The following is a 9,852-nucleotide window of genomic DNA, read 5'->3' on the forward strand; positions in this document are numbered from 1 at the left end:
ATCTATAGCTACATCCCCTCTTGTTTGGACTTAGAAATTTTTCAATTGAATACAATCTGAGATGCCTTGGTCTATAGAATTGTCATCTATCTATAGCTACATCCCCTCTTGTTTGGACTTAGAAATTTTTCACTTGAATACACGCTGAAAAGGCTTGGTCTATAGAATTGTCATCTATCTATAGCTACATCCCCTCTTGTTTGGACTTAGAAATTTTTCACTTGAATACACGCTGAAAAGGCTTGGTCTATAGAATGTTCATCTATCTATAGCTACATCTCCTCTTGTTTGGACTTAGAAATTTTTCACTTGAATACACGCTGAAAAGGCTTGGTCTATAGAATTGTCATCTATCTATAGCTACATCCCCTCTTGTTTGGACTTAGAAATTTTTCACTTGAATACACGCTGAAAAGGCTTGGTCTATAGAATTGTCATCTATCTATAGCTACATCCCCTCTTGTTTGGACTTAGAAATTTTTCACTTGAATACAATCTGAGAAGGCTTGGTCTATAGGATTGCCATCTATCTATACCTACATCCACTCTTGTTTGGACTTAGAAATTGTTCAATTGAATACAATCTGAGATGCCTTGGTCTATAGGATTGTCATCTATCGATACCTACATCCCCTCTTGTTTGGACTTAGACATTTTTCAATTGAATACAATCTGAGAAGGCTTGGTCTATAGGATTGCCTGCTATCTATACCTACATCGATTCTTGTTTGGACTTAGAAATTTTCAAATTGAACACACGCTGAAAGGCTTGGTCTATCAGATTGTCATCTATCTATACCTACATCCCCTCTTGTTTGGACTTAGACATTTTTCAATTGAATACAATCTGAGAAGGCTTGGTCTATAGGATTGCCATCTATCTATACCTACATCCATTCTTGTTTGGACTTAGAAATTTTCAAATTGAACACACGCTGAAAGGCTTGGTCTATCAGATTGTCATCTATCTATACCTACATCCATTCTTGTTTGCACTTACGAATTTTTCAATTGAATACGATCTGAGATGCCTTGGTCTATAGAATTGTCATCTATCTATAGCTACATCCCCTCTTGTTTGGACTTAGAAATTTTTCAATTGAATACAATCTGAGATGCCTTGGTCTATAGAATTGTCATCTATCTATAGCTACATCCCCTCTTGTTTGGACTTAGAAATTTTTCAATTGAATACACGCTGAAAAGGCTTGGTCTATAGAATTGTCATCTATCTATAGCTACATCCCCTCTTGTTTGGACTTAGAAATTTTTCACTTGAATACACGCTGAAAAGGCTTGGTCTATAGAATGTTCATCTATCTATAGCTACATCCCCTCTTGTTTGGACTTAGAAATTTTTCAATTGAATACAATCTGAGATGCCTTGGTCTATAGAATTGTCATCCATCTATAGCTACATCCCCTCTTGTTTGGACTTAGAAATTTTTCACTTGAATACACGCTGAAAAGGCTTGGTCTATAGAATTGTCATGTATCTATAGCTACATCCCCTCTTGTTTGGACTTAGAAATTTTTCACTTGAATACACGCTGAAAAGGCTTGGTCTATAGAATTGTCATCTATCTATAGCTACATCCCCTCTTGTTTGGACTTAGAAATTTTTCACTTGAATACACGCTGAAAAGGCTTGGTCTATAGAACTGTCATCTATCTATACCTACATCCCCTCTTGTTTGGACTTAGAAATTTATCAATTGAATACAATCTGAGATGCCTTGGTCTATAGAATTGTCATCTATCTATAGCTACATCCCCTCTTGTTTGGACTTAGAAATTTTTCAATTGAATACAATCTGAGATGCCTTGGTCTATAGAATTGTCATCTATCTATAGCTACATCCCCTCTTGTTTGGACTTAGAAATTTTTCAATTGAATACACGCTGAAAAGGCTTGGTCTATAGAATTGTCATCTATCTATAGCTACATCCCCTCTTGTTTGGACTTAGAAATTTTTCACTTGAATACACGCTGAAAAGGCTTGGTCTATAGAATGTTCATCTATCTATAGCTACATCCCCTCTTGTTTGGACTTAGAAATTTTTCACTTGAATACACTTTGAAAAGGCTTGGTCTATAGAATTGTCATCTATCTATACCTACATCCCCTCTTGTTTGGACTTAGAAATTTTTCACTTGAATACACGCTGAAAAGGCTTGGTCTATAGAATTGTCATCTATCTATAGCTACATCCCCTCTTGTTTGGACTTAGAAATTTATCAATTGAATACAATCTGAGATGCCTTGGTCTATAGAATTGTCATCTATCTATAGCTACATCCCCTCTTGTTTGGACTTAGAAATTTTTCACTTGAATACACGCTGAAAAGGCTTGGTCTATAGAATTGTCATCTATCTATAGCTACATCCCCTCTTGTTTGGACTTAGAAATTTATCAATTGAATACAATCTGAGATGCCTTGGTCTATAGAATTGTCATCTATCTATAGCTACATCCCCTCTTGTTTGGACTTAGAAATTTTTCAATTGAATACACGCTGAAAAGGCTTGGTCTATAGAATTGTCATCTATCTATAGCTACATCCCCTCTTGTTTGGACTTAGAAATTTTTCAATTGAATACAATCTGAGAAGGCTTGGTCTATAGGATTGTCATCTATCTATACCTACATCCCCTCTTGTTTGGACTTAGACATTTTTCACTTGATTACACGCTGAGAAGCCTTGGTCTATAAGATTGCCATCTATCTATACCTACATCCCCTCTTGTTTGGACTTAGACATTTTTCAATTGAATACAATCTGAGAAGGCTTGGTCTATAGGATTGCCATCTATCTATACCTACATCCACTCTTGTTTGGACTTAGAAATTGTTCAATTGAATACAATCTGAGATGCCTTGGTCTATAGGATTGTCATCTATCTATACCTACATCCCCTCTTGTTTGGACTTAGACATTTTTCAATTGAATACAATCTGAGAAGGCTTGGTCTATAGGATTGCCATCTATCTATACCTACATCCATTCTTGTTTGGTCTTAGAAATTTTTCAATTGAATACAATCTGAGAAGGCTTGGTCTATAGAATTGTCATCTATCTATAGCTACATCCCCTCTTGTTTGGACTTAGAAATTTTTCAATTGAATACAATCTGAGAAGGCTTGGTCTATAGGATAGCCATCTATCTATAGCTACATCCCCTCTTGTTTGGACTTAGAAATTTTTCAATTGAATACAATCTGAGATGCCTTGGTCTATAGGATTGTCATCTATCTATAGCTACATCCCCTCTTGTTTGGACTTAGAAATTTTTCACTTGAATACACGCTGACAAGGCTTGGTCTATAGAATTGTCATCTATCTATAGCTACATCCCCTCTTGTTTGGACTTAGAAATTTATCAATTGAATACAATCTGAGATGCCTTGGTCTATAGAATTGTCATCTATCTATAGCTACATCCCCTCTTGTTTGGACTTAGAAATTTTTCAATTGAATACAATCTGAGATGCCTTGGTCTATAGAATTGTCATCTATCTATAGCTACATTCCCTCTTGTTTGGACTTAGAAATTATTCACTTGAATACACGCTGAAAAGGCTTGGTCTATAGAATTGTCATCTATCTATAGCTACATCCTGTCTTGTTTGGACTTAGACATTTTTCACTTGAATACACGCTGAAAAGGCTTGGTCTATAGAATTGTCATCTATCTATAGCTACATCCCCTCTTGTTTGGACTTAGAAATTTTTCAATTGAATACATGCTGAAAAGGCTTGGTCTATAGACTTGTCATCTATCTATAGCTACATCCCCTCTTGTTTGGACTTAGGAATTTTTCAATTGAATACAATCTGAGATGCCTTGGTCTATAGAATTGTCATCTATCTATAGCTACATCCCCTCTTGTTTGGACTTAGAAATTTTTCAATTGAATACAATCTGAGATGCCTTGGTCTATAGAATAGTCATCTATCTATAGCTACATTCCCTCTTGTTTGGACTTAGAAATTTTTCACTTGAATACACGCTGAAAAGGCTTGGTCTATAGAATTGTCATCTATCTATAGCTACATCCTGTCTTGTTTGGACTTAGACATTTTTCACTTGAATACACGCTGAAAAGGCTTGGTCTATAGAATTGTCATCTATCTATAGCTACATCCCCTCTTGTTTGGACTTAGAAATTTTTCAATTGAATACACGCTGAAAAGGCTTGGTCTATAGACTTGTCATCTATCTATAGCTACATCCTCTCTTGTTTGGACTTAGGAATTTTTCAATTGAATACAATCTGAGATGCCTTGGTCTATAGGATTGTCATCTATCTATAGCTACATCCCCTCTTGTTTGGACTTAGAAATTTTTCAGTGGAATACAATCTGAGAAGGCTTGGTCTATAGGATAGCCATCTATCTATACCTACATCCCCTCTTGTTTGGACTTAGAAATTTTTCAATTAAATACAATCTGACAAGGCTTGGTCTATAGGATTGCCATCTATCTATACCTACATCCCCTCTTGTTTGGACTTAGAAATTTTTCAATTGAATACAATCTGAGATGCCTTGGTCTATAGGATTGTCATCTATCTATAGCTACATCCCCTCTTGTTTGGACTTAGAAATTTTTCAATTGAATACAATCTGAGATGCCTTGGTCTATAGAATTGTCATCTATCTATAGCTACATCCCCTCTTGTTTGGACTTAGAAATTTTTCAATTGAATACACGCTGAAAAGGCTTGGTCTATAGGATACTCATTTATCTATACCTACATCCATTCTTGTTTGGACTTAGAAATTTTTCACTTCAATACACGCTGAAAAGACTAAGTCTATAGGATTGTCATCTATCTATACCTACATCCCCTCTTGTTTGGACTTAGAAATTTTTCAAGTGACTACAATCTGAGAAGGCTTGGTCTATAGGATTGCCATCTATCTATACCTACATCCCCTCTTGTTTGGGCTTAGAAATTTTTCAATTGAATACAATCTGAGATGCCTTGGTCTATAGGATTGTCATATATCTATACCTACATCCCCTCTTGTTTGGACTTAGAAATTTTTCAATTGAATACACGCTGAAAAGGCTTGGTCTATAGGATTCTCATTTATCTATACCTACATCCAGTCTTGTTTGGACTTAGAAATTTTTCAATTGAATACAATCTGAGATGCCTTGGTCTATAGAATTGTCATCTATCTATACCTACATCCATTCTGGTTTGGACTTGGAAATTTTTCAATTGAATACAATCTGAGAAGGCTTGGTCTATAGGATTCTCATCTATCTATACCTACATCGCCTCTTGTTTGGACTTAGAAAGTTTTCAATTAAATACACGCTGAAAAGGCTTGGTCTATAGGATACTAATCTATCTATACCTACATCCATTCTTGTTTTTCAATTGAATACAATCTGAGATGGATTTGTCTATAGGATTGTCATCTCCCTATACCTACATCCCCTCTTGTTTTTAATTGGAAATCCAGAATCACCACATTCTTTCACCTTTTCAATTTTTCACGGTATTAATTTTGTCTTAATTTTTTGTCTAAATCAGAGAAAATCATCAAACAAGATCAAAGAATAGCATTAAAAGCTTTCGATTAGATAGGAAAAATGAGAAATAACAGATGAATGATTCCAGAATCACCACATTCTTTCACCTTTGAGGACATGAAAATTTTCCAATTTTTAAAGATATTAATTTTGTATTTATTTTATGTCTGAATCAAAGAAAATCATCAAAAAATACCAAAGAATAGCATTAAAAGCTTTCGATTAGATAGAAAACATTAAAAATAACAGATGAATGATTCCAGACTGATTCCAGAATCACCACATTCTTTCACCTTTGAGGACATGAAAATTTTCCAATTTTTCAAGGTATTAATTTTGTATTTATTTTATGTCTAAATCAAAGAAAATCATCAAAAAGTATCAAAGAATAGCATTAAAAGCTTTCGATTAGATAGGAAACATTAAAAATAACGGATGAATGATTCCAGAATCACCACATTCTTTCACCTTTGAGGACATGAAAATTTTCCAATTTTTCAAGGTATTAATTTTGTATTTATTTTATGTCTAAATCAAAGAAAATCATAAAAAAATACCAAAGAATAGCATTAAAAGCTTTCGATTAGATAGGAAACATTAAAAATAACGGATGAATGATTCCAGAATTATTCCAGAATCACCACATTCTTTCACCTTTGAGGACATGAAAATTTTCCAATTTTTCAAGGTATTAATTTTGTATTTATTTTATGTCTAAATCAAAGAAAATCAGCCAAAAATATCAAAGAATATCATGAAAAGCTTTCGATTAGATAGGAAACATTAAAAATAACAGATGAATGATTCCAGAATAAAAAGTTTTAAGAAGGAACGAGCCAACCGAAAATCACGGCGAAAAAAGCCTTTTGTAGACATACACAAAAAGCGAACATACATACATACATACACACATTTTCACTATTATATATATATACATATATATATATTATTTTCACATTTGCTGCATTGGTTTAAGTGAGCAACCGAAATAATTGGACATTTTTAAATATTGAATTAATATATACTGGCGGGACCTTTGGAAATTCCACCACAGTATCTATCATGTATTGCGGCTGGGCATTCCGTGGACATTCGGCATGAATGGAGACCCCACAATGCTATACTGTAAAAGTATTCAATTAATTTGGTTAATGTAGTTTCAGAATATATCTGCTTATTAAAGTTAATCTTCAATATCCTTACAGGAGTCTGTGACGTATTTTCATTGTATGGACGCCGGCACGGACGGAAACCGCTCGATATCTATACCATCTTTAGACAGAACAGACACTAACCTTGGATTCTTCTCAGAAAAATAAAAAGGCATACTTGTTTTATTTATTTTTTACATTGCCTTTTCGGTGATCGGGAGATTCTATTTATTAAAGAGGAGGACAGAAGGTGATAACATATTACGAACATTAAATTAGCGTATCTTTATACTACTATCCTCTTTTTTTTGATAATTAAGATATCTCGATCGAATAATTTATAGTCTGGAAACCCTAACCCTAACCATATTATACAATAAAAGTATTTACCTAAGTAACCTAATTAAGATGTTGTGTTGCAGGGGACTCATATTGGGGACTTGTTACGGGTACATGTAATACAGGGACTCAGATGATGATAATGACGTTTATATACTGTTTACATCACGAACGATGACTGCGATAATTCTTGGAGGTTTCATATTAATACGGGCTGGGAGATGTATGATACAGCAGTTCTTAAACTCATTAGCGGGGAGGACACATAATCTTGGAAGGATTATACAGGAGTTCGCTACATTTACCTTTTCTGTTTGTGAATAATGCCGACACAAGACAAACTTACAAAACATAGTTGGTTTCTTTATTCTTCAATCGCGATTGGTGATGTCAGGAATTCCAGCCTTTTTGACTACATGGTTTACTTTTCTACCCTTCGCCTCTAAGGGACTCTCACTCTCCAACTGACAATCACCGTGTGTGATCTGCTCTGATTATCTCATCCTCATCAACTCTTGACTAACCAACTCTGTCTTCCAACTCTTCTAACTTCGAACCCTTAGATTCCTATATCGAGAAATCTCCCTTACTTATGATGTTAGAAGTGTGTTTTTCAAACGTGACTAATTTTCACATGGCTTTACATATGTTTGTCCAAACACACTTTTGGCAAACAAAAGAATCCTCAATTCTAATTCTAAACTATTTTTTAAACAATATATTTTTAATTTGCATTGTCTATTCTTTTAACTGACATATTTAATATTCCGATTTCTACAGGAATGGACAATCGACTCTTTCCGCCATAAACAATATTTAACTATTTCTAATAGAATTAACAATATTTAACTATTTCTAATAGAATTAATAATAGACTTAATTTCTAACATTCCCCAACCATTATCTTTAACACTAGCCTACAGGGTTCGATTCTAACCTTATCCTAACATTATTTTCACTTATCTAGTATGTTTTCTTACTTACATGATAAGGGACAGCCTTTTCATGTAATAAATGTAGTGTCAGAATATATCCGATTATTATGGTTTATCTTCAATATCCTCACAGGAGTCTGTGACATATTTCCTTTGTAGAGATGCCCGGCGGGAACGGAAACCACAGAATATCATTATACCATCTTTAGACAGAACAGATACTAAACTTAGATCCTAGCCAGAAGACTAAGAATATATATTTTAGTTTCACGTACTGCCCAAAAGCGACATCATTTTTATTTTATTTATTTTTTTACATTGCGTCTTCGGTGATCGGGAGAGTCTATTTATTAAAGAGGGGGATAGATGAAGAAAGCATACTACACCCATAAAATTAGCGTCTGTATACTATATCTATAAACTAATTTACTGTTCATAGTGCATTATCACATACTATCCTTCCTTTATATAAATAGGATATTTCTATCGAATAATTTATAATCTAGAAACCTTGTCTTTTATATATATATAAAAAAAAACACCCAGTATTTTTGCTGATGAGGAGACTTTGTTTAAAAAAATTTATATATATAAATAATTATCCATGGCTTAATGTCTATCGCAATAAAAACATCGTTTCCGCAACGATTGTACAAATTATTGACTCTGTTGTTGTTCCTTCCTATGAAACAGATTTTTAATTTTTAATTCTAATTTGAATTTTAAATTATCAATCACATTACTAAATATTACAGTAGCTCTAGGATATTTGCCTATCGAGCTTATTATATATCTGAATTACAATTAAAATTTCATATATATATATATATATATATATGTTAAAATCTATGCATATATATATATGTATATGTATTAATTTGAATTTTAAATTATCAATCACATTACTAAACATTAAAGTAGCTCTAAGATATTTGCCTATCGAGCTTATTATATATTTGAATTACAACGAGCACTGTTCTTTTCTTGTATTTTTAATTAAATTAGTAATTTTACTATCACATTAAAATACACTCTGCTCTTTAGACTACTGTTCTAACTCCCTTTAAATATATATATATATATATATATATATATATATATATATATATATATATATATATACTAGAAGGGGTGCCCGGCGTTGCTCGGGTGTTTGGAGGTGTATGCTGTGCAAAAAAAAGCAAAAAAACAAAAAAAAAATGGTTAATTTTTTAAAACTTTGACCCCTATTATGACCCCTTAAAATTTATAGTTTCTGGCTCAAATCACTTTATTAAGTTAGATCCAGGTTCAAGGAACCTATATCTAAAATTTCAAGTGTCTAAACCCAAAATTGTCGGAGGAGTTTGGTAGAGTTCTTAAAGGTCAAATCGTTGAAATTTGACCCCTTAACAGCCAAATTTCTGGCTGACACCCGTCCCATCGATTTTCCCAAATCTCAGTACCCGGTATTTCAAATTTCGAGTCTATAGACTAAAAATTGACAGAGTTATTGCGTAGGGAAATGTACACAGACAGACAGACAGACACGTTCACTTTTATAGATATATAGATAGATATATATACACGCTACCGCCATCTCAGCTTGTATATATAGGGTGTCCAAAAAGTCACTGAATTTCGTAAAACAATTTCACAATATACGTATACTTTCAATGCTATGTTTATCCATAGTATATTTCCTTAGATATTATCTGTAAAATATCTGAAATAGTAAAAAAAATAATCTTTAATGGTAAAATTACAAGACTTTTCAACCCTTCAACTTTTCGGACACGCTGTATAAAAGGCATTTTAGTCTTCATGTGTGCAAGGACGATCTTTATTGACTTCAAAACATTTAAGACGTTGTTTTTTTTTTAATTTTACACAAAT

This window comes from Euprymna scolopes, chromosome 16 (assembly GCF_053919585.1).
Source record: "Euprymna scolopes isolate OS-2025 chromosome 16, ASM5391958v1, whole genome shotgun sequence".
Classification (NCBI taxonomy): Eukaryota; Metazoa; Mollusca; class Cephalopoda; order Sepiida; family Sepiolidae; genus Euprymna; species Euprymna scolopes.